This window comes from Chiloscyllium plagiosum, unplaced genomic scaffold (genome assembly GCF_037043375.1).
Source record: "Chiloscyllium plagiosum isolate Xiang-an unplaced genomic scaffold, Cpla_swu_hap1 HiC_scaffold_43, whole genome shotgun sequence".
Lineage (NCBI taxonomy): Eukaryota > Metazoa > Chordata > Chondrichthyes > Orectolobiformes > Hemiscylliidae > Chiloscyllium > Chiloscyllium plagiosum.
This window is the reverse complement of record NW_028270181.1, coordinates 42,888,154-42,914,687: the sequence shown is the minus strand read 5'-3', so window position 1 is coordinate 42,914,687 and position 26,534 is coordinate 42,888,154.

The window sequence follows — 26,534 nt, the reverse complement described above, 5'->3', positions numbered from 1 at the left end:
GGATGCACGGATCAGGACATGGATAACACTGCACACAGGAGTGATGTCCAGGAAACATACTGGGAAATAATAAAAATTTATTTGCCTCAGTATGACCTCACTGATAATGACCAGTAGATCTGCTGCTGCCATGGCCACCAGATAGCGTGTTGTGCAGAGAGCGAGGCCACACTTTCCCTGGGAGAGAATCGTAATAGCCACGAAATTCACTGTCAGAGGATAATGGAAAAATGACTTCATGTTAATGAACACTCTTTTCTGCATAAATTTAAAGTCAATCTGTATACTTGCAATGACAGGGACATGTGATCACCCAGTATTAAAAGAATTGTGATGTCAACTGTAAATGTGTAACTTGCCAATTTCTAGCTTGAATAGAAACAGGCAGCCGGTGAACAGCAGTTGGAATCTAGGATACCGGTCATAAAGGTACCCCCAAAACATGTAACATTTAGCAGGATGAATTTACACCACATGTAGCCATGATTCCCCCAAGAAGTATCAATACAGCTGTATAATGTGGTGAGAGAATTGGATGACTCCACACGATAGGGAACTACCAAAGGTTTAACCACTCTTCTTTTCATTTCGTATTCCCTATGTGTGTGTGTATGTGTGCGCCCCTCTCTCTGAGACTCTGTGTGTGTGTGTGTGTCTGTGTGCATGTGTGTGTGTGTGTGTGTGCCCCTCTCTCTGAGACTCTGTGTGTGTGTGTGTCTGTGTGTCTGTGTGCATGTGTGTGTGTGTGTGCCCCTCTCTCTGAGACTGTGTGTGTGTCTGTGTGCATGTGTGTGTGCCCCGCTCTCTGAGGCTCAGTGCATGTGCGTGTCTGTGTGTGTGTGTGTGTGTGTGTGCCTGAGGCCATTCTGAGATTCTGAAAAGTGAAGTAAATCTCTACAGTGAATCCTAGCATTAACTTATGAGGAGGAAAAAAATCATCACAGCTGTTAAATATCAAAAAAGGGCATATATAAATCGATTGTTATGAAAGAGAAAAGGGGTATGCGGACAGGTAGAGAAAGTTTTTTTTAATGATCAGTTTGAGGGCAGATGCAGTTTAACTACAAAGGGATAATGATCCGAGGCAGTGATAATCCATGGTGTTAAAATGTGATTTCCAGGCAGAGGCAAATGCTGACTCTCGAAGCACAATGAAAGATGAGGGAGGGGGGATTGTTGTAAATCTGGTCAAGCGCGAACCCCAACCCTCTGTAAATATGATGGAGAATGAGGGGCAGACCCTGTCGATTGAAGCAACATTGTGGATGCCCGGACGTAGGGGTGACAGTAAAAGAAAATTGCCACCCCCGGCAAAGCTGCATTAATGTTCCTCAATTATCAACACATAACATCCAAGAAGATAACTGCAGTGAATTGACACTGGATTCTTTACTTTCAACTGGATTCCTGCAAGATATTGAAAATTAATAATATGCTGTTCATCATTCAGTTTAAAATGTAAAGATGTAGGAGCCGTATACAAAGGCAGAAAGTTGAGGTAAACCGGGTGTTGTGGAGAAGCTCGGGCAGATCCCCAGGGCACCTTCAGCAAAATAAACTATCCAGGCATACACTGTAACTTCAGTGTTACAGAAGGTTTCATGTGGACAGGTACCTACAGAGAAAGAAGTGAACATTAGTTTCAGTCCCACCTACATACACTTGTATGCTCCTACAAGAGTAGATGAAAGGAAATAAGAGGGAATGAAACTCGTGATCAAACAGAACCGTACTGAGTGCTCTGCTACTGCTGTGCCCAGGAATGCAAGAAACTACAGAGAGTTGTGAACACAGGCCAGATCAGACACAAGCCAACCTTCCATCCATTGACAGAATGTACATTTCTTGTTGCCACAGAAAGCCAGCCAACACCATTAAAGACCCTCCCGCCCCGATTAAACTCTCCTCCAACTTCTTCCGTCAGTCAGGAGATGCAAAACCACAAACACAGAGAACAAGATGTTCAAGACTAGGGTCTTCCCCATTGTTATTTGAATTCTGAATGGACCTCAAATGTTAAACCTAATGTTGATCTTGCTTCTTGTGCACCTTCCTTGTAGCTGTACCTCTGTATCCCTCACTCTGTTCAATCACCCGGTGGCCTTTGTGTCTTTGCACTGAAGATTCGCTGCACTGCAAACAGAACAAGTTTCTTTCACACAGTACAGAGGTAAACGTGACAATATAATAATAAATTAAATCAATTCAGGGTTTATTAAAAAATGGTAAATGACAGAGATGATGGAAGAGGAAGCCTGCCTATCAGCAGAGCCAGTGGAATACCTTGTGAGGCAAGACACATTACATGGTGTCTATAGCTGAACAGTGTGAAATGCCTGAGGATGGCTTGCTCAATGTTGGAGGGGTTGCTGCAATTTCAAAGGCACTGGCATGGAATGCTGCATCACTGGGAAAGTTGCTGAAATGGCAGAGATGCTGCAAAAGCAAAAAGATACCCCGAACAGTAACAGAATTTGGGACAATGGCAGTCAGGGTCATTGTTGGAGTCAATGGCTCTGGGGGAAGTATTGGTTAAAAATACAATGGTCCAGCTGGGAGTTGGAGAAAGTTTGGAGACATAGAGACTTAATGCACAGAAAATAAAAATGCACTTTGCCCAACAGAATCCATGAAACAATTGCCTCAGAATTCTCATCCAGTTTTCCAGCATTAAGTCCATAACCCAGGCATTCCAAGTGCACATTTAAAGTTCTATGCCATCGGGGATCTGCTTCTACTATCCTTCCAGGAAGCAAGTTCCACATTGTCACAATACTTCCGGTGGAAAACTCAAACCTCTGCATCCCTACACCGAGAAAACTCAAACCTCTGCCTCGCTTGACCAGACCACAAAGGGGAAAACATAGTTCCTTTTGTGCTGTCAATGCTCCTTATAACAATATACTTTTAAATGATGCCCCTTATCAATCTCCCCTGCTCCAAGGAAAACAATCCCAGTCCATCCAATCTCCCTTCATGCCCAAAACTTTACTACTTGGAGTCTTTCAAGAAATCTCCACCTTCTTTCAGACAATCAAAGTACTCCAACATTCTAGCTGTAGCCTGGCCAATATTTTATACAGTGCCAACATATTGTCCCTGCTCCTAAACTCTATGTCTTGCATTTAAAAGCCAAAAAATCCCAATACCTTCTCAACCATTTCATCGACCTGTCCTACTACCTTAAGACCTTCATGTGCACCAAGATCCCCCTGATTCAGTATTTCCCAGGTTTCTATATTCATAATGTATCCCTTGTGTTTTGTGTCCCGCCAAGTGCATCAGCTCACATTCATGGATTGAATTCCAATTTCCAACAATTTTTGCATTACCGGTGAAGTTATCCTGGAAATCCCCTGATATGCAGAGTTCACATCATTTCCGAGTACCACCTTTTATCTTTCATTGAACATTGTGACCCTGTAATTTCCCTGTTTCCGCCTTCAATACATCCCACTGCTCTGACATGGATTTATTTAAACGTTTCTGCTCTCGGTCTAATCACACCCGATCTTATTCCCACAGTTTAGAACTTTGATTTCCCCCTCATCCTTGTCTTTTTCCATGTTAATCTTGAGTTATGATTACTGCCTGCAAAATGCTTCCTCACTGAGAGGTCAGCCCAGCTTCATTACGGAAAAATAAATCCAGGATCACTGTCAAAGTGGGGGAAGGTAAAGGAACAGTCTGGGATTAGCCAGGTGAGGCTATGAACTGTGTTGTAGGAAAGAGAGATTTAAAAACCCTCCAGTTTATACAGCAGACAGCAACAGAAGGATAAGCGGTTCCAACAGCTGCCAATTGTTCCAGACTCAGAGGTAAAGCAGGAACACCCAGCATAAGAGACGGATTATGGGGTGGGGGAACCATACCATTCAGAATGGCGGAGAACTGGAATCTAATAAATATTATCCAACCTGAACATTCGGGGGGAAGCCATGGGAAATCGTCAAGGGTCATTTGACAGAAAATGATTTGCTCTCTCAGTGAGAATGGGTCATGCCCACTGTGGGTTTAAGGAATGCTCGGGTTTGTTGTATATTTTACAGTCGAGCGGATAGCCACGGTCAGAAAGGAAAGTCATCCTCAGTGTGTAACTCTGTACTCATTCAGAAAAAAAAACTACTTGCAGGTGGGACAGGGGAAGCGGAATGAGGAATGTAATGAAAAATCCAATGTTTAACAAGTCCGAGGGAACTGGTATTTATTTTTAATTCTATTTCGATCCTATATTTTGGAACCCGAGAATGTACACCTGACCGTTACACTTGTCTGTCCCCATAGGGACACCCTCCATCCACAAGCAGCAGGCCCCACTGCAGGTGACAGCTTTGAACCGAGACATGGATGGAACGAGCTGCGAGAGGCCGTGGTGATGGTGGGTAAAATTAAACATTTAAAAGGCATGGGTAGATGAGCAGGAAGGATTTAGAAGGATATGGGCCAAATGCTGGTAAATGGGACGAGGTTAATTTGCGATATCTGGTCAGGATGGAGGAGTTGACAAAGGGGCCGTTTCTGTGCTGCGTGATTCTATAAGGAGAAAATTATTCCTCAAATATGCATCACTCCCATAATTGGAAAGGTCAATCCGTGCTCCTCAACAGTTACCCAAGCCGACAGCGGATTCTGAACATCCAACAGTCAGAGCCAACAGAATCTGAAACCCACACGGTGTAAAGGAGATTAACCAGCTCAAAACCCTTTTACTGTAGTGCTCCCTAAAGTAGGAAGGAGGAAATGTGCTGCTATCAATACAACTGCACAAACACAGATACACGCAGGAATGTGAGAACACTGGGTTGATGAGATCCACTGCACTGACTGACCAAGATCCATTGCAGTTCTATACTTGCTAACATTTCCAATAACTCCTTCCCTGAAGATAGCCTCCTATCTAAGGTGCGACTCAGGAATTCATTACATTTGACTAAGGGTGATCATGTAGTAAAGCTATGAAACAACAGAATTTTTTTAATATCTAATTTAACTGTCTGATATTTCAACGCGGGAGTGGGTATAACATTGAATATTACATCAGAATGCAAATCTCTTAATTAACAAGGAAAACCAGGAGAGATGTCATCCACAAATTGTAAATAATTATAGACACTTACCAGGAACACCAATGATGGCAAGAATCATGTAGAAAACCTTCTGGGCTAATTGAATTGGCCGATGCATTTTCAGTGGAGAGTGGCAATCCTTGACTTCTGCACATAAAAATGCAAGTATTAAACTCTGCGGTGTTACATTCTCTGCGTGTATCCATTATATTCTGTGTGATCACCACTGGGAGATTGGTGTTGCAGCTCTGATGAGAACAACTTTATCATTCCCAGTTGGTAGAAGATGTTTATCTCTGAAATTGGATTGTGACAGGTAAGGGATGACCTCATCGAGGGAAGAATCATCATTGGAAACTGTGTTAATTGTTGTTGGATGCATTCCTCCAATTTGTCAACTCTCTGGAGACAGTTTTTAATCAATCTGCTCAGAGATGTAACACTGCACCGATGGAAAAGACAGAACTTGAAGCCAGGTCCAGCAGCCCAGAGCTGGGGACATTGCAAATTCAGAATCATAGAATTATATAGTACTGAACAATTATAGTACTGAACAAACTAATACTCACATTGTATTTGTGAGGGCTCTCTGCACTGACAACCTGGCTAATTTTACTACCTACCTTTCATTGAATTCGCTCTAATTCCCGGTAATTCCCCATTTTATTTCCCTGAGTTAACCAGACGATGCTAAAAAAGGAGAATTCAAATGTCAGTGTTGGACAGATTGTGGCACAAATCCTATTTCCTCATTGACAATTGGTTCCTTTGCCAGGCATCACCAGTCCGTCCTTACCTTTCACCATGACAAATGTAACCTGTCAGTTTCCCTTGTTGAACACACTGTCAGATAGAGCCGGGGACTTGGAGACAGATGACAGCACGGAAAGCAGCCACACGGCGTTTCGGGTTTGTCTCAGTGAAGCCCCATCAACGTTGTACCTGAAGGATGCTTGAACCAGCTTAGATCGGAGGGTCTAACGCTCTCCTCACTCAGTTTTTCCAGACACGCAAATACAGCACGATTCCTATCATCCATTTTATTCCCATCACAAACACTCTCTCCATCCATCAATCTTTTTTTCCTTCAAACAAATTCTCCCAAATTGAGCAAGGTACAGTCTTCCCTGAGAAACCCATGCTGACTCTCCTGGATTAATCACTCCCTGTTGAAATAACGATTCAGAGAATCTCTCAGAGTTTTGCCAGCTCTGGAAGTGTAACAGCAGCTGGTATCCCATCCTAAAACGTTTGGAAAACTTCTGATAGATGGATCTCATTGACTTCATCTCGGGGTTTTCCATTGAACATCGCTTCAAAGGTGCCACCGTGCGATGGCTGAGATCTGAACCCATACCAACTGCTTGGAAAGCAGCCATGCTGCCCACTATACCCCCATCACCCTGCCAGCTGGGTGACCGCTATTCTCAAACACACTTAACAACACCGTCATCATCACCAATTGAATTGGGGCTGAAATAAAAACAGAAATGGCTAGCGAAGCTCAGCAAGTCTGGCAGCATCAGTATTAGAATCAGTAGCAGGGCAGAGCAGTAGTTATGAACTATATGGATTTCAGTAAGGCATTCCACAAGGTTCCCCAATGGGAGACTGGTTAGCAAGGTGAGGTCTCATGGAATTTAGGAAGAATTAGTCATTTGGATACAGACCTGGCTCAAAGGTAGAAAACAGAGAATGGTGGTGGAGGGCTGTTATTTCAGTCTGGAGGCCTGTGACCAGCGGAGTGTCACAAGATCGGTGCTGGGTCCACTACGTTTCGTCATTATATAAATGTTTTGGATGTGAGCATCAGAGGTAGAGTTAGTAAGTTTGCAGATGGCACCAAAATTGGAGGTATAGTCGACAGCAAAGCAGGTTACCTCAGATTACAACATGAGCTTGATCAGATGTGCCAGTGAGGTGAGAAGTGGCAAATTGAGATTAAATTAGATACATATGAGGTGCAGCATTTGGGAAAGCAAATCTTAGCAGGACTTCTACATTTAATGGTAAGATGCTGGGGAGTGTTGCTGAACAAAGGGACCTTGCATAGCTCGTTGAAGGTGGAGCAATAGGTAGGTAGGATATTGAAGAAGGCGCTTGGTATACTTTCCTTTATTGGTCAGAGTATTGAGTAGAGGAGTTGGGAGGTCATGTTATGGCTGTACAAGACATTGGTTAGGCCAATGTTGGAATATTGTGTGCATTTCTGATCTCCTTCCGATTGGAAAGATGTTGAGAAACTTGAAAGTGTTCAGAAAATGTTTACAATGATGTTGTTAGGGTTGGAGGACTTGAGCAATAGGGAGAGAGGTTGAATAGGCTGGAACTGTTTTTCCTGCAGCGCCTGAGGCTGAGGGGTGACCTTATAGAGATTTATAAAATCATGAGGGGCATGGATAGGATAAATAAACAAAGTCTCTTCCCTGGAGTGGGAATGTCCGGAATTAGAGGGCATAGTTTTAGGATGAGATGGAATGAGCTGCCAGAGGAAGTGGTGGAGGCTGTTACAATTGTAACATTTAAAAGGCATCTGGATGGTATGTGAATAGGAAGGGTTTGGAGGGATATGGATCTGGTGATGGCAGGTGGGACTAGATGGGGTTGTGATATCTGGTCGGCATGGACGAGTAGAACTGAAGAGTCTATTTTCGTGCTGTACATCTCTATGACTCTATGACAAGGGCAGCAGCTACTTGGGAACACCACCAGCTGCAAGTTGCCCTCCAAGCCACTCACCACCCTCACTTGGAAATATACCGGACTTTCTTCACAGTTGTTAGGTCACAATCCTGGAAATCCCTCCCTATCGAGATTGTGGGTGAACCCACAGCAAGTGGACTGCAGCGATTCCAGAAGGCAGCTCAGCACCACCTTCTCAAGGGCAAATAGGGAAGGGCTATCAATGCTGGCCCAGCCAGAGACGGCCAAGTCCCACAAATTAATAAAAGACCCAGAGAATCTGACATGTTCGTGTGGGACCAATGTTCAATATTTTCAAACTGTAATGATATTGTCAGTCTCTCTTGCTTTTCCACATTTATAAAGTCAACGTCAGTGCTGTGCTAACACAAACTGGCTGCTGGGAACACACCTAACATGTCTGACTGACTCATTTGGCTCTGGAATTCTGTCAGCAAGGGAGAGGGGGATGTGTCAAAAGCCGTTTCCATGTCTGAATCCAGTGTGGTTAGGCCCCATCCCGAAATCAAGTGTTTATCAAATCCCACTCTGACCTGCTGGGAGTTCAAATTGTGTGTTGTCTCCAAATAAAAGACAATACTGCATCTGCAAATAAACAAAGCTGTAGGATGTAACGTTGTGTGTTTGTTGGTGTCATTGTAGTTACACAGGATTGAAGATAAATTAGACAGTGCGAGACAGACAGCACTGTCACCAGCATGGTAGTGTCATTGTAAAAGGAGTCGAGATTGTGGTGCTGGAAAAACACAGCAGCTCGGACAGTATCCAAGGAGCAGGAAAATCGACGTTTCGGGCAAAGCCCTTCATCAGGAATCCCTCGACTTCAACCTCCAGCATCTGCAGTTCTCACTTCCACCCCATTATAAAAGGATATTAATATCTTCAGTGAATGGGGAAAACAGAGGGGACGGTGTTCAAAGTAGGCAAGTGGGGAGTCACCGAAAGTAGGTAAGTTTCTGACTTCAAGACATAATGGTCGGCATGGACGGGTTGCACGAAGGGTCTGTTTCCATGCTGTACATCTCTATGACTCTATGACTATAAAAGGAAACTGATCACAGATCAATTAAAATGTCTCAGTGCAGACTAACAATAACCTGATACCTTTCCCTCACTGTCCCACACGGATTCCTGGTAAAATAGGGAACACATCATTTGTTGGTGGAACGAGCAGGTTAACTTCCTGTGATTTAACCTCTCTCCAATTCCCTTTCCAAGTTATCTCTGCCGAGTCAATGTTTAAATCTAACACTGTCCTGATCTGATGCCATTTGGAAATCCGAATCTCCTTCTGTCCCTTCCTGCCTGGTGCTCACTGTGTGAGGGTCTGCCTGTTTCTCTCCCATCTTTCAGAACACATGGAAACCTCCACATACAGCAGGTGAATGCTGTGTGACTCAGCTCATTGTTGAGTTGGTCCATGGTGGGTACTTTCTCCCTTGATTTCTCCCTCTCATATCCGGTTGTTCTGTATATAAATAACCCACTCCCCTCAATACTATTCCAGTCTATAACACACTCTCGCGTTTCTAGTATTTAGTGTATAAACCAGCCCGACCACTTTGACTAAATCCAGTCTGTAACTCACTCTCGGGTCTTTGTTATTTTATGCACAAATCACCACAGAACTCTCAATTAGATTCCAAACTGTGACTCAATCATGGGTTTCTGTTGTTCTATATACAAACCACCCTGAATTCCTCAATAGGATTCCAATATGTAACTCACTCCCATGTATCTGTGGCTATTTACGTAGACCATCTCAAACCCCTTGAATAGATTCCAGTCTGTAAGTAACTCCCGGCTATCAGTTATTCTACATATAACCCTCGTCAAAGCTCACAAGTAGATTCCAGTTTGTAACTCACAGTTGGGTATCTGTTCTTCTTATAAATAAACCTCCTGATCCATCAATTCGATTCCAATCTGTAACTCACACTTGTTTATCTGTTATTCTAACTATAAACCACGCCGCACCCCTTGATAAAATTCTAATCTGTAACTGATTTCTATTTATCTACAACTCTCTACATAAACCACCTCAAACCCTCAGTCAGATTTTGATTTGTAATTTTTTGTTCTGTAGAAAAACTACCATGACCCAATGAGCTTCCAAGATATAACTCACTTCCATAAGTCTGTGCTTCCTGTTCTGAAACACCCCAAATGGTGCAAAAGGGGTAAGCACAGTGCGGGAAAACGGGTCAGCATGGACCAGGTGGATCGAAGGACCTGTTTCCGTGCTGTATGACTCTATAATTTCTATCATCTCGATAACTCACTCCCGAATAACTGTTACTCTGTATAAAAACCACATTGAACTATTCAGTTCGATTCCAGTCTGTAACACAGTCCTGGGTACCTGACACTCTGTGTATAAACCATCCCGATACACCTGATTAGATTCCTGCCTGCAACTCATTCCCAGGCATCACTTACTGGGTGGATGAATCAACCCCCAAAGCTCGATTAGATTCAAGTCTCTAACTCACTCCCCGGTATCTGTCATTATGTATACAACGTCTGCTCCCGAACCCCACATCACCCCACCCCCACTCCCCACCCCAAAACCGATTAGATTCCTGTCTGTAACTCTCTTCTGAACTCTATGTTATTCATATATAAATCGCCCAGAATTGAATTAGATTCCTGTCTGGACTCAATCTCCGGTACCTGTTACTCTCTGTGTAAGTCCCCACGGAACCCTCAATTAGGTTCCATGCTGTAACTCACTCCTGGGTATCAGTTATTTGATATATAAACCTCCTGAACCCATACTGAGTGGAAGCGTGAGTGAGAACGAGTGAGAGAACGGAAGTGTGCATGTGTGTGGGTATGTGAATACGTGTGTTTCCGAGAGCGTGTGAGTGCATGAGCATGTATGTATGTGTTTCTGTGTTACTGTTTGTTAACGTATGTGTTAGTGCGTGTGTAGGTGTCAGCTCATGTGTGAGATTGTGTCTATGTGAGAGAGAGTTAGGAGTTCCATCATAAAATCATTGACACTCAAACCTTTCACTCAGATGGACACACACACGCCCGGTCTCTCTCGTTCACACAGACATGCTCGCTTGCAGTCAGGTCAGAAACACAGAGAGAGAGAGAGAGAGAGAGAAATAGGCACATTTGATGGAAATATAGAAATAGAAGATGGACATAGAGAGTTATATCTGGGAGTCACACGAGCAGCAAGAATATTCTGAGACAGAGCCTCAGCTAATTAACCCACCATCTGCCCAGTCCTCTGTGTCGGGCTGGGGGTCGGGGGTCAGGGAATCTTACATGTTAGTGTGGGACCAATGTTCAATAGTCACAAACTGTACTGATGTTGCTCGTCTCTCTTGCTTTTCCCTCTTTGTAAAGTCCATACCAGTGCTGTGATAACATGAATTGTCTGCTGGGAACATACTGGTGTAGATTGTGTATGGGAGAGAGTGATAGTGAGATTGAGTATGGGAGAGAGTGAGATTGCCTATGAGAGAGTTGGCATGATTGAGTATGAGCAAGAGTGACATTGTGTTTGACAGAGACAGTGAGACTGTGCATGTGAGAGAGAAATAGTTTGTATATGAGAGGGAAACATGGTGAGACTGTATGAGAGAGGGTGAGAAACTGGGATTATGTATTAGACAGATGATGAGATTCTACATGAGAAAGAAAAAAATAGTGAGATTGTGCATGAGAGAGAGTATTGGGTTCTCAGTTATTCCACATGTAAAGCACCACAATCCCCTTGATTACATTCCAGCCTGTACGCCATTCATGGGTATCTGGTATTCTATAAACGAACACCCCAAAACCCACGATAAAATTCCAATAAAATCACACGATAACTTTCATTTATCCGTTATTCTAAATATGAATCACCCCGATCATCTCTATAAGATTCCAGTCAGTAGCTCACTCCTGGGTATTTGTTATTATATGTATAAACCTCCTCGAATCCTTCCACACATTCCAGTCTGTGTCTCACTCTCAAATATATAAAAAGCCCAAACTCCTCAATTAGATTCGCTCCCCAGTATTGGTTAGTCAGTATGTGACCCACACTGTACCATACGACTATACCCCGATCTGTAACTCACTCACTGGTACCTGTTACTCTTTATAGAAAGTAGCCCAAATCCCTCAGTTAGATTTCAGACTGAAATTCACTCCCTGTTGTGTTCTGAAATACATAAACTCGCTGAGACCATCGATGAAATTCCAGTCTCTAACTCAATATAAACTAAATGGTTGAATATGAAATTGGGAGTAGGAACGGAGAAAGCTGGAGTTTAATTTCCGCTACATTCTGTTTCTCCAGAAACATTAATTTGATGGAGTGCAGCGGTTCAATAAGGCAGCTCCCTCCCACCTTCTCAAGGGCTGGTGGGAATGGGGGGATAAATGCTGGGCCCAGCCAGTGATGCTCACATCCCATGAACGAATGAAAACAACAATCCCTTTGCCTTCCTGATCACTCACTGCCCCTGCAGACTGAGTCTGCAGGCACAGCAAGGCTTCCTCACTTCCCTAGTCCCATGTCCTGGTAATGATTGGCAAACCATTCTAATATTTGATGACACCATCACGTTAGCTTTCTGTGATTTCTGTACACGGAACCAGAAAATAATGTGTAATACTGGAGTACAAGAGGACCTGACCCACGAATGCAGGGCCCTGGTCACTCCCTCTCCCTCTCTCTCTCTCTCTCCCACACACATACAGAGTTACTGAGGGGCAAGGAACGACAGAATAAAATGAGCATTTTCAAATATTAAAGCTCCGTTAAACAATTCCGGGAGTGGTTGATCTGGACAGTGTGGAGAGAGAGAGAGAGCTTGACTCTGTATCTCACCCTGTGCTGGCCCTGCCCTTGGAGGGGTTGATGGGGATACAGTAAAGGCAGCTTCATTGTGTATCTAACCCCTTCCTGTCCCTGCTGTGAGAGTGTTTGATGGGGACAGTTTGTAACATATGAACAGGAGGAGGTCATTCAGCCCCTCGACCCTGTTCCATCAGTCAATGGCATCATGACTGATATGTGGCCGAACTCCACATTCCTTCCTTTGGCCCATATCCTTCAATGTCTTCACTGAACAAAAATGTATCTCTCACTGATTTAACCTTAACAACTGATGCAGCTTTGCCCATTTACCCAGTCTGTCAATATCCCTCTGTCATGTTAAGGTACCATCTGCACTGTCTACAACGCTGCCTAACTTTGTACCTCACCCCGTGCTGTCCCTATCCTGTGCGTGTTTGGGAGGTACAGTGCAGATGGATCTTTACTCTGTATCTAGCCCCATGTTATACCTGTCCTGGGAGTATTTGACGTGGACAGTATGGAGGGAGATTTACTCTGTATATAGCCCCATGTTGTCCCTGTCCTGGGTGTGTCCGATGTGGATAATATGGGCAGATCCTGACTCTGTATCGAACCCCATTCTCCCCAGACTCTGGGAGATTCAGATGGAGAAATTGCCGCTGGACACATAGTCTGTGTCTAACCCAGTGATGGAACTGCCCCGAGTGTGTTTGATGTGAACAGGATGGGGCAAGTGGGAGATTTGATCAGTACTAACGCCACACTGAACATGGCCTGGGAATGTGAAAAGCTGCAGTGTACAGGGAGTTTTACTCTGTATTCTCTACCTGCCCTGGAGATTTAAATAGGTACAGTTTAAATAAAACTTTACTTTGTCTGGAACCCTGTGCTCCCTCTGCCCTGGGAGTGTTTGCTGGGAACACTGTCTAACCTCTGCGATATGGATCCTATGAAGATTGATGGGAGACAATGTAAATGGAATTGTCAGGGTCCAATTCCTTCACATGGATGAGAGAAGGTCTCCAATTGGAATTGTGAGAAAAATTGATGCCCGTGGGACTGAAGGGTCAGTAACAGAACGAATACGCCATTGGCTCAGAGACCGGAGACAGATGGAGGGGAATGAGGGTTTCAGGCTGGAGGAGGTACAGGTACACACAAAGGGATTTGAGACACAATTTTTATACACAGAATGTTTTGTGTGTGCGGAATGATTTGCCAAATGCTGGTATACTCGAAACATTGTTGACAGGGTTGGAGGATTTGAGCTTTGGGGAGAAGCTGAACAGGCTGAGGCTGTTTTCCCTGGAGTGTCAGAGGCTGAGGGGTGAACTGATAGAGGTTTACAAAATTATGAGGAACATGGATAAGGTAAATAGGCAAAGTGTTTTTCCTGGGGTCGAGTGTCCAGAACTAGAGGGCATAGGTTTAGGGTGAGAGGAGAAAGCTATAAAAGGGACTTAAGGGGCAACTTTTTCACCCACGGGGAGGTACGTGTATGGAATGAGCTGCCAAAGGAAGTGGTGGAAGCTGGTACAATTGCAACATTTAAGAGACATTTGGATGGTATCTGAATAGGAAGGGTTTGGAGGGATATGGGCCGGGCGCTGGCGGGTGGGACTAGATTGGGTTGGGATATCTGGTCGGCATGGACGGGTTGGACTGAAGGGTCTGTTTCCATGCTGTATATCTCTGCGGCTCTATTTAAATGGCATCTGGATGGGATGAAGATAGGGAGGGTTTGGAGGGGTAAGGGACAATTGTTGGCAAATACAGCTGGATTAATTTCGGTTATCTGGTCAGCTGGGACGAGCTGGAACAGGGTCTGCTTCTGTGCTCGGCACCTCCGAAATCCTGATGAAGGACTTTTGCCCGAAACGTCGATTTTCCTGCTCCTCGGATGCTGCCTGACCTGCTGTGCTTTTCCAGCACCACTCTGATCTATGCTCTGAAATGCACTCTTTCAGAGTTCCATCAATCTCATATCATGCCCTTCTCAAACAGGCGACTTCTCCTGCCTTCCGAAGGTACACAAAGCCAACACACCAGGATGTCCCATCATATTAGGCAATGGGACCCGATGTGGGAACCTCACTGCCGATGTCAAATGCATCTTGAAAGCCATGAGGCAGGGTACCCCCAGCTTCTGCCACGACAGAACATTGGGACACAGGCAGATTTCAACCTCACACCTTCAAGGCTGAATCTGAGCTGAGGTGGCACCCATTGTTTAAGGTTTACCTGAGAATTTAGCTATTTTTACATACTGTTTACATATGAAAGAACAAAATCTAACATGGTATTTCTAACAGTATACAGACTGAACAGACAATACACTTTTGTTTTTAAATATGTCATTTCAGTGGCATCACCCTGTAATCTTTTACTATAAATTCTGTGTCGTGTGATGCTCTGCTCCACAACCACCTGATGAAGGAACTGCGCTCCAAAAGCTAGTGCTATCAAATAAACCTGTTGGACTATAACCTGATGTTGTGTGATTATTTAATTTTGTCCACCCCAGTCCAACACCGGCACCTCCAAATCTTTGCTACATATTGTTTACACTAACTCACACGGAGTTCAGGTCAGTTTAGCACAATGACCCAGTTCCTCTTTTTGTGAGGTTCCCTGTGTATATTAACAGAGTTAATGGGCCCTGAGAGGATGATTACATTCTCTTTATCCTGACAGTTTAAACAGTTGAACATATCAGTTTGAAGCCAATGGAAGAGGAGATTGTCTTTTTCTGTACAATTTCAGTGCAGAACGTTCAGCCATAAACTGTCTTTGCAAAAGTGGGGGTTGAATGCAATTCTCACTGAGCAACATTAATACAGCAAACACACAATTCCGAGTTCCTGTTATCAATTGGTGAAGGAACTGGGATGAGAAAACCACTTGTGGTGGGGTGCCATGGCTCAGTTTGTTAACTTGCCTACATCATAAACACGGACATTTACTACAAACCGACCGACTCCCACAGCTACCTGGACTACACCTCCTCCCATCCTGCCCCCTGTAAAAACGCCATCCCATTCTCCCAATTCCTTCGACTCCGCCGCATCTGCTCCCAGGAGGACCAGTTCCAAAAACACACATCCCAGATGGCCTCCTTCTTCAAGGACCGCAATTTCCCCCCCACCGTGGTCAACGATGCCCTCCACCACATCTCTTCCACTTCCCGATCCTCCGCCCTTGAACCCCGCCCCTCCAACCACCACCAGGACAGAACCCCACTGGTCCTCACCTACCACCCCACTAACCTCCATGTACAGCGCATCATCCGCCGTCATTTCCGCCACCTCCAAACGGACCCCACCACCAAGGATATATTTCCCTCCACTCCCCTATCAGCATTCCGTAAAGACCACTCCCTCCGTGACTCCCTCGTCAGATCCACACCCCCCACCAACCCAACCTCCACTCCCGGCACATTCCCCTGCAACCGCAGGAGGTGCAAGACTTGCGCCCACACCTCCCCCCTCACCTCCCTCCAAGGCCCCAAAGGAAACTTCCATATCCGCCACAGATTCACCTGTACCTCCACACATATCATCTATTGCATCCTTTGCACCCGATGTGGCCTTCTCTATATTGGGGAGACAGGCCGCCTACTTGCGGAGCGTTTCAGAGAACATCTCTGGGACACCCGGACCAACCAACCCAACCACCCTGTAGCTCAACATTTCAATTCCCCCTCCCACTCCACCAAGGATATGCAGGTCTTTGGACTCCTCCATCGTCAGACCACAGCGAAACGACGGTTGGAGGAAGAACGCCTCATCTTCCGGCTAGGAACCCTCCAACCACAAGGGATGAACTCGGATTTCACCAGTTTCCTCATTTCCCCTCCCCCCAGCCTGTCTCAGTCAAATCCATCAAATTCAGCACCGCCTTCCTAACCTGCAATCTTCTTCCCGACCTCTCCGCCCCCACCCCAGTCTGACCTATCACCCTCACCTTGACCTCTTTCCACCTTTCCGACGCCCCTCCCCCAAGTCCCTCCTCCCTATCTTTTATCTTAGCCTGCTGGACCAACTTTCCTCATTCCTGAAGAAGGGCGATTGCCCGAAACGTCGATTCTCCTGTTCCCTAGATGCTGCCTGACCTGCTGCGCTTTTCCAGCAACACATTTCCATCTCTGATCTCCAGCATCTGCAGACCTCACTTTCTCCTCCTACATCATAAACAGCCGACCAAGATTTCACATCGGAGTGGGGCCTGTGTATTTTACCAAATGCATGTATTTTACCAAACGCATATTGAGGGAGATACTGAAAGAACCAATTCTCCAATCGACATGGCTGCTGACTGACTGAAACAAATAATATAGAAACGGTAACTATTAAGCACAGCCTTTCACCAGCTCCGGGCAACGGAAGGATTCTTACAGCCAACAAAGTCATTTTGAATTTTCAACATTGACGGTTGGAAGATAATGAAAGGTTTTGGTAAATATCCTGACAGGGAAAACTGATCATTTTACCAAAAAATATATTACAGAAATGTCGAAGTAACCTCGCTCTGCCGATATGAAGCATTAACTCTGTTTCTCTCCACTGTCCTACTGAGTTTTTCTATCAAATCTTGGTTTTGGTTCAGATTTCAAACATCTGCAGTTCTTTGTTTCATGTTATTCTTAACAACGTTTGAGACAAAACCAATGACCTGACGGCTTCAGAAAATCGGTCAGAAATACTGTTAGCAAGATATCTTTGCAGAACACATCGCCCGTTCCCTGACCAGGAATCCCCCTTTCCCCCTCAGAGAGTGCACCAACTCCTAACCGTGAGATTAAAGGGGAAGGCGACAGAAGCTGTCGCATTTATTCTCAATGAAACCACTTATGCATTTCATTTTGGTTCATTTTCGCTGCACATTAGTTTCTCGTTGTCTTCGAGGTTTATTTTAAACACAATTGGAAAATACCATTCGGCCCATCGTGCAGTATGGCTCATCAGATAGTCATCTGTTTTCGATCCAGTGTCCAGCTTTGGCACGATACCTTCGGTGTTCTGATGTTTTGAACGCAAAATTCAGAAAAGATTATCTCTGTGATCTTAAACGAGACAACAATGGGAGTGAGTTATACACCGTCATACTGAAGTGAAATCCCCTCGAGCAACCCATTCACATTTTCACCCATAGAGTGAGTCACAGACACACATGCCCGGAGGGGGTGGGGGTGGGGAGGGGGGGGGGGGCAGAGGTTTCGGGATTATACCAACTCCTTGTGCTTCAGTTCCACTCTCCATCTACTTAAGAACAACCACCCCCCTCTCCCCACCCCCCCCCCACCATCCCCCCCCCCCCCCCCCCCCCAAACACACACACACAAGTTTCTCTGACAAGAGGCAGCTTTAGGTGCAACTAAAGCCAGTTTTACAGACAATGAGAGACGTTGCGATGAGCTGGAATTTAAAATGGACAATTGCCTCACCTGCAACTTTCAAATTTGAAAACACACTGTAGAAGGACAATGACAGCGGACAGATACGATAGTGACCCCTTCAAATCTCCCTCCAATCATCTCACCTTCCTGAGTTGGAAATATGTTGGTGTTCCTTCAGTGTCTCTGGGTGTAAATCCAGGAAACCCCGCGCTTGCCGCATAATGGCTGTACCTCCGTGTGAAGGAGTTCAATGGTTCACAAAAGCACCTCATCTCCTCCATCTCTGGGGGATTTAGGGATGGACAGCGAGTCCTATTCCATTGATTGATATCTTTATCCCAGGAATGCGTTTCTAACAGTGGTAGGTTCCAATCGGACACCAGCAGGAGATCGGTAGTGAGTTGAGAAGTGGAGCAGGGAAGTGAAATTGATGTGAATGACAATGATGACTGGGAGGCATGAGGCAGGAAGTGAGTCTGGATCTGGTGGTGCAAGGCTCAGTGTCGCTGCTAATGGGTCAGCCTTTACTGCAAACTGTTTACAATGGCTCACACACCATTCCTGGTCAATTCATGGCAATGACACTGTTCCTCTTTGTGTGAGATTAACTCTGAGTGTATTAAAGCCGTCAATACGCCCCAAGAGAATGAACAACTTCCCCTTTGTCCTGTCAGTTTAAACAGATACAAATATCTGTTTGAAACCAATACAAGAGAAGATTGCCCTTTTATGTGCCTTTGCATTGGGGAATGTTCAATCGTGAAATGTCTGGTTTTGCAAAAGCGGGGTTTGATTGCAAATCACACCGAGTAATATTGATACAGAAATGTATTTCCCAGTTACTGTGGTCACGTGGTTAAGCAACTGTACATATGGACGTCGCTTAGTTATTTAAACCCCCTCCTTGGTAAGCAGCTGACCATAGGGTCCAATCGCAGCTGCGCCGCTTGTTGTATTGAAGGCTCGTAGGTTCACCTTTTATTAAGTGTCGTGTTGCTGATGAAGCGACTCAGCTTCCTGTCTGAGTTCGAACCTGTTATGGTTTGGCAAACCCGCTCCTTTTTCCTGGTTTAGTTCCAGCAGTGCATGTTGTCCTTCCTAACCAATAGGCCAACCTGGAGTTTCTTATCGCTGTTCCAAAAGCACTCCTTCTTCTCCTCCACTTTTATTCTCCCTCCTTCATTCCAAGTTTGGTGGGAATAACGAGGTGAGGCAGGAGACACTGCAGGAAGGCCGTGGGATGTTGTGGTTATGGCACAGAAACCACGAGTGGATCACCCTCATTCTCTGCTGTGGCCATTCATTGATTTTACAGCATCAGTAATGCTTCCATGGTGTCGTTTATTTCTATTGGATTAGGAATGCAGCTTTAATTTCGAAAGGGTTACAATATTTTGAGGAAAAAATGGCTCCTTGTATCACATCCAAGTGGCTGGCGTATTATCCGTAGAATGTGAGCCAAGTTTTACAGACTCCTGCCAGGTTCCAGAAAACCTCTCAGCAGCTCCATTCTCAAACTATCCCTGAACGTCAGGCTTTTCACAGAGTAGGAATGGTAAATGAGGGATATTGGCAAATAAAGGGTCAAAGAACATGAGAAAGGGTGAGGTAGATACACAGAGATAAAGACAGAAAATTAGAGACCCATCTTGAGGTAGACACTGAAAGAACCAATTCTCGGGTCGACATGGCTGTTAACTGGCAAAATCAAATAGATTTTGATAACTATCCTCATTCGACAGATAAAACTGACCATTATCCCGGCATTGTGGTGTGGAAATGAAGAACTAATCTGGTTGTGTGGTTGTGAACCATTGTCTCTGTTTCTCCCCACAGATGTTGCCAGGACTAGTCAGTTTACACGGCAATTCTTGGTTCAGATTTCCAACATCTGCATCTCCTGGTTTTCTGTTCAACTTTAAATCGGTTGGCACAAAACCGATGTTCTGCCAGCTTTGGAAAAGTGGTCATAAATATCCTTACCACGATGTGTGTGCAGAACAAAGCACGCATTCCTTGACCGGGAATAGAACCCGTGTCACGGCGGCGAGAGCGCCAAATGCTGGCTACTAGACCACAAGGGAAGGCAGAAGGCGCCCTTGTATTTATTCAGAATGAAAACACTTTTGCCTTTTCATTTCTGATCGGTTTTGCTGCAGATTAGGTCCTCCTTGCCTTGGGGCTTTCACAGAGTGGCAAGAGACCGTTCGGCCCATCGTGCATTGCAGTTCATCAGGTATCCATGTATTACTGTCCCAGTTTCTAGTTTTGGCTCAAACTGTTGTGTACTAATGTTTCCAGAGCAAATGTGAATGCGATTCTCACTGTGAATTTAAACGACAGGACAATGGGACTGAGGTCTGACATGGTCACACTGTGTTGTAACCACCTTGAGGAACTGACCCTCATTGTCACCCACAGAGGGAGACACACAGAAACATATCCCGGGAGGAACAGATGTCTCAGGATCATACCAGCTCCTTGTGCTTCACTTCCGCTCTCTGCCCCACACAACAGCTTCTCTGACAGCTTTAGGTTGAACACTCGCCAGTTTGACAGGCAATGAGAGATGTTGAGCTGAGCTGGAATTTAAAATGGACAATAGACCTAAATGCAAGTTTTAAATTCGAAAACACACTGATCTGAACCATTCAGATCCTCAGAACCTGACAAAACAGGACCAGCCATACATCTGTCTGACATTGAGCTATAAAGGACCCAAAAGCAACATTCCATTTTAATACACACTGATCCAAACCCTGCAGCTCGAAAGAACCTAAGAAAATAGCAACTGACAACATGCAATTGGCTGGACTAACACGTTACACCCGAGACATGTAGGATGTAAACCTACAGTCGTCTGATTCAAAGTCAGATGTTTTATCTATTGCTTCACTAGCAGGATGCACACGCACACGCTGGGCACCTTTCCATATGTGATGTAAACATGGAGATCTGGGAAACAACATTCATAAGGTGATCAACCAGCAAAGATAATCCACTTTGTGTAACAGGGCCTTTCAATGGCAAAGCAAATACATTGGTCCTCAGGTGCCTGCTTCTGTGTCGCCTGTTCTTCTGCAGGACGTCTCCAGCATTTTATTCACAGTCACTGCGCTATCTTATGATGCACTCCACTGAAATGTACTTTCATACTTGGATTTAGTGTCACTTCCAGTCAAGGTCCTGAACGAATTCAGCGAGAAACCTCTGGTCATTTCCAGCATGGAATTTGGAATCAGACGATTTGAACGAAGGCTTTATTGGGGCTGCCCCATCACCGCAGATCAACGCCTCAAAACGAGCCGCTGTTAGTATCAAACTGTTCTGTACCTTCCTGCAGTAAATCAGGTTAGCACAGCTCCGCTTTCCTCACATTGAAACCAGGGCAGCAATATGAATTGTTTGGAAACTTAGAGAGAGAAACATTGCTGCTGAAGATGATGATGACGTGAAGGTCATGCACAGAGTCTGGACAGATCAGGTCACAAATGTTACTGTCAGCTTCAGTAGGGTCCCTGGTTCGGATCCTGAGTTTGCAATGCCCAGACCGGGATACAATTCCCAGTCAGGAAATGAAGATTTATTTCTCTTCTTGTGAGTTATCTTATTGAAAACTTACTCCTGCTTCGGCACAGAACACAGACCCAGACCAACCCAGTCATTGTTTGCATCTATCTAGAAGGACAATAGCAACAGATACACGAGAGAACTGTAACCACAAATCACCCATCTAGGATCTCGCCTTTCTGAGTTGGAAATATCTCGCTGCTCCGACAGTGCTTTTGGGTCGAGATCCTGGAACTCCCTCCCTTGCAGTATCATGGCTGTACCTTGAGTTCTTCCAGGGTTCTGTAAAGTAACTCAACCTCTGGAGTAAATAGGGATGGACAGCGATTCCTATCCCATTGAGTGGCGTCCTATGCCACGAATGAGTTTCGAACAGGGTGGTTAGATTCACTATTGCGTGGAAACAGGCCCCTTTGGCCCAACACTGTCCCTCCAGAGAGTAACCCACCCAGACCCATTTCCTTCTGGCTAATGCACCTGATACTTTTAGCAATTCAACATGACCAATTCACCCTAAACTACACATCTTTGGACTGCGGAAAGAAGCCCACGCAGACACGGGGAGAATGTGCAAACTCCATACAGACAGTTGCCGGAGGATGGAATTGAACTTGCGACCCTAGTGCTGCTAGGCAGCACTGTTAACCACTGAGCCCCCGTGAGACTCCTACGGTTTCAAGGTGGACACCTGCAAGTGATCGAGAGAAGTGAGTCAGTGGAGCAGGGTGATTGAAATAAAATGAAAGGTAAAGACGCCTGGAAGACTTGAATCAGTAAGTGAGAGAGGAGCTGGTGGAGCAAGGCTTAATGTTAGAACTAAAAGCTCAGCCTATACTGCCCACTGATGGTACTGACTCACACAACACTCCTGATCCATTCACCACAATGACCCTGTTCTCTTGGTGTGATATTCCCTCTCTGCATATTAACGCAGTTCATGGGCTCCAGGAGGGTGAATGCATCCTCTTTGTCCTGTCAGTTTCATGAAGATGGAGGTATCAGTTTGAACCCAACGCAAGAAGAGATTGCCTCTTTCTGTGCATTTTCACTGGGGAATGTCCAGCTGTGAACTATTCTTTTCTGTATAAGAGGAGGCTGATTTAAATTCTCACCGAGCAACTTTAAACCCAAACAAATGTCCGAGTTACTATGATGGAATAGTTAATGAACTGCAGATATGGATTTGAAGAGCAGTGTCTGCGCTGTCGCTGTGGATTAATTCGTTAAAGCGCCTGGTAATAACCAGACCAGTACGGTGTCAAATCCTGGAGTTGCATGTCCTGTATATCGAAGGTTCGTTGCTTAACCATCTCGTAAATGCCATTTTGTTGACCCACCATACCGAAAGAGACGGCTCAGCATCCTTCCCGTGTTTGAGTTGAGCCCATTGGTATTTCATGTTACCACGTCCTACCGCCTCCTGTGGTCCCATCAGTCAATGCTCTATCTTTCTAATTCCACTTTTATTCTCCCACCTTCATTCCCACTTTGTTGGGAATAACGAGGTGAGGCAGGAGACACTGCAGATATCCCAGCAATGTTGTGGTAATGGTACACACACTGCAAGATGATACCCCTCATTTTCTGCTGTCACCATTCATTCGTTCAATTGAAGCAAAGGCTTCACTTAAATCGTATAATTGGGGTGAAAATGTTTCTGTTTTGTGGATTATGAATTCTATTAAGAATTGTAAAAGCTCATGATATTTTGAGTGAAGAAATGTCACCTTACCGCAGGCCTGAGTGACATACCCTCTAACCGGAGAATGCGAGTACAGTCCTACACACTCTGGCCAGGGGCAGGGAAAGCCCATTAGTAGGTCTACTCTCAAACTATCTCCGAATGTCAGACTTTTCAAAGAGCAGAAATGGAAAATAAGGGATATTGATAGACAGAGAGTGGGAGCATGTGGAAGAGAGTGAGGTGGAAACGCAGAGGAAATGATAGACATGTATAGACACACATTGAGATAGAGCCTGAAAATAGAAACTCTCCATTTAAAATGGGTGCTCACTGACAGAAAGGGGAAGGAAAAAGAACAACTGAAGGCCAGCGTTTCACCAGCTCAAGGGAACGGAATCAGCATTACAACCGGAAATGTCGGTTGACATTCAGAAAGTTGACATTTCTCGGCTAATGTAATATTCTGATAAATATGCTGATTTGCTAAGTAAAACTGACAATTACTCTAGCATTAAAACAATAAAATGCATAACTACTCTGGTTCTGTCGATCTGAAACATTAAACCTGTTTCTCTCCACAGATGCTGCCAAGTCTGCCGAGTTTCTCTGTCAATTTCCCTTTCGGATTCAGAATTCCAGCATTCGCAGTGCTTTGTTTAAAGTTACTCTGCATTAAGTATGGGGCTACACTTGATCAATTGTCAGCTCCATACTTCATTCCCTGCTTCGGGAAGGCTGTCCCCACGATTAATGGTACGAGGAAAACTCCACTTGCTACAACAGTGAGAAAACTGAATCCTCACCAGTAGGCTAACAGAGAAAGCAAAAAGAAAAGGCACTGTGTGTTTTCATCATAAACCGCTTTTGTCTTTTCATCTGTGATTATTTTAGCTGCAGATTAGTTTCTCCCTTTCTTCCGATTTTTACAGCGTGATAAAGACCTTTCGGCCCATCTGCAGTGCGGGTCATTGGACTTCCATCTATTCCAGTCCCAGTTCCCACAAACCTGCGTTTCTGATGTTCCCAGGGCGAATCTAATTGGGATCCTCCCTGTGAGCTTAAATGACACAACAATGGGACTGAAGGTGGACATGGTCACATTATGTTGTAACACCGCCGAGGAACTCAACCTCATATTTACCCACAGAGGGAAACAAACAGAGGGCTCAGGATTAGTCCCGCTCCATATGCTTCACATCCGCCAGTCTCTCCGACCAGCTCACCGCAGCTGGGCAAAGAGGTCTGCAGCACAGAAAATGCCTTTCGGGCCATCAAGTCTGCACCAGTCGAAGACTGGCCCCTGACTGTTTTCATCTCGTTTTCCAACGGTTGGCTCGTAGCTTCAACAAAGTTGGATGGAATTGTTCAACTCATAGTGTCTCAACTTTCTCTGGGGATTTCTGCGTGTTGTACCCTGAAAGGCAGTGGGTTGCGGATTGCCACCATTCCCAACCTGTCTGGAATGTCTTTTTTCCCTTCTCCTGTGGTTTGTATGTGAAAGAAGAAGATAGGGTGTAATCTCCCTTTTTATTTGTTGATATTACTGAATCACAACCGGTAGGATTCCAGGCTGTGAGGGGAAGGCCAAATGAATTTCAAGCCCATGGCCTTAAACACACATCGACCAGTACAGAAACACACTTTCCAGGTGTCTCTCAATGTTGGGCTGAGGAAGAGTGAATCAATGTCGGTTTGTTTGAATCCAATCACTTCACAGTTTGCAAAAGCATTAGATTTTGATGCATGGTGGGTCTGGTTGTATCATCCTGATAGATGGAACGGACATTCATTTAAAACCAAGAACAGGAATTGCAAGAGAAACTCAGCAGATCTTACAGCATCTATGCAGAGAAAATCAGAGACAACATTTCAAAACTTCATCAGAACTCGGTAATCTCCCACAGGTACTGCCAAACCCGTTAGATTCGACAGCAGGTTCTGTTTTTGCTTCAGATTCCAAGAATCCACAGTTCGTTACATGAACCACTAAAGCAATGCAGAAACTTCTTTGTGGTTCCTCACACGAAAGGGTTCCGTTTGGAGAACATTTTCATGACCCCACTCGACACACGAAACTGTGCAGCATTTTTATACAGATGCAGCAAGAATAACCATCGCTGTCGTCCTGGGGGCTCTTGAACCAGGAACCTTCCATTTAACAGCAGAATGCGCTGAAACTTCTAACCTAACACCTTGCACGATCCTCTAAAGCAGCCTGTGACTGACTGCCCACTTCAGTCTACCCTTCCCAGAACGCCAACTGTCCTCTATCAGTTTTACTTTATCAGAATATAGACTGAGACATTCATTATGGCGGCATGGGAACAGTCTGATCCCACCCACTACAGACACACCCAAGGCACTGGGAACCAGCTCTCCTCCAACCGGGACCATCTCCCTTCGAGCCTCCCAGTGTCTTGTGTGGTCCCGAGTTATTTCATTGATCTAGAGTCCAGATGAGATTTGTATTCCTCATGTACAGGAAGGAGAATTCTTTCAAAGTCTCCGATCAGTTCATGTGGCGTCCTCTTAAAGAAGGGGAAGGTGGCATGACTGTTTCTGCTCAGCCCGACAGTTCGCCCTTCTTCATTCTCCTCAGCTTCCATTTCCCAAAGAGTTCCCGAACATTCACAAAGCTGGAAACTGTGTTATATGGGTTGCGCCTTTAACATTTGTGCACCTGCCAACTGACAATATTTTCCCCAAATCTCTTCACAATCCTCTGTCTTACACCGTGTCCAGGGATGAGAAGTCCCATTTTGTGGAGAGATTCCCGAGGCTGGTGAGTTTCTCTTTGGAGTAAAGATGGTTAATTGGCAATTTCCTGCGGCTGTTTATAATGATGGGAGTGGGAACCGTGGGCATGGGCACTTTGATGACCAGGGGGAAGTGTTGCCACTGACCAGAGGCAGTGAACAGAGGACTGAGATTAAAGGAATCTAATGAAAAGCAGCACTTCTGCGCAGTACATTCAAAGAATACTGCAGAAGCTCGATGGGTCTGGCAGTATCTGTGAAAAGAGAAACCGAAATAACGGTTTGAGTGTGGCACGTTTCTGATTAATAACTCGAGCAGCTTATGTCTAATCAAATAACGGGCCTGCTGAATTTTGAACGAGAATGTACCCTGTAGGAAGTTGCTCAGGATTCGACCCTGGCTGGGGACACGACAACAAGTTACAAACCCATCGCCTTAACCACGCTGCCACGAATCCCCTGACCTACAACCAGCTTAATAATTCTTCTAGAATGGAGAGCTGTAACCTGAAACACCAGTATTTGGCTTGTCCTGTCCGCAGCATGACCC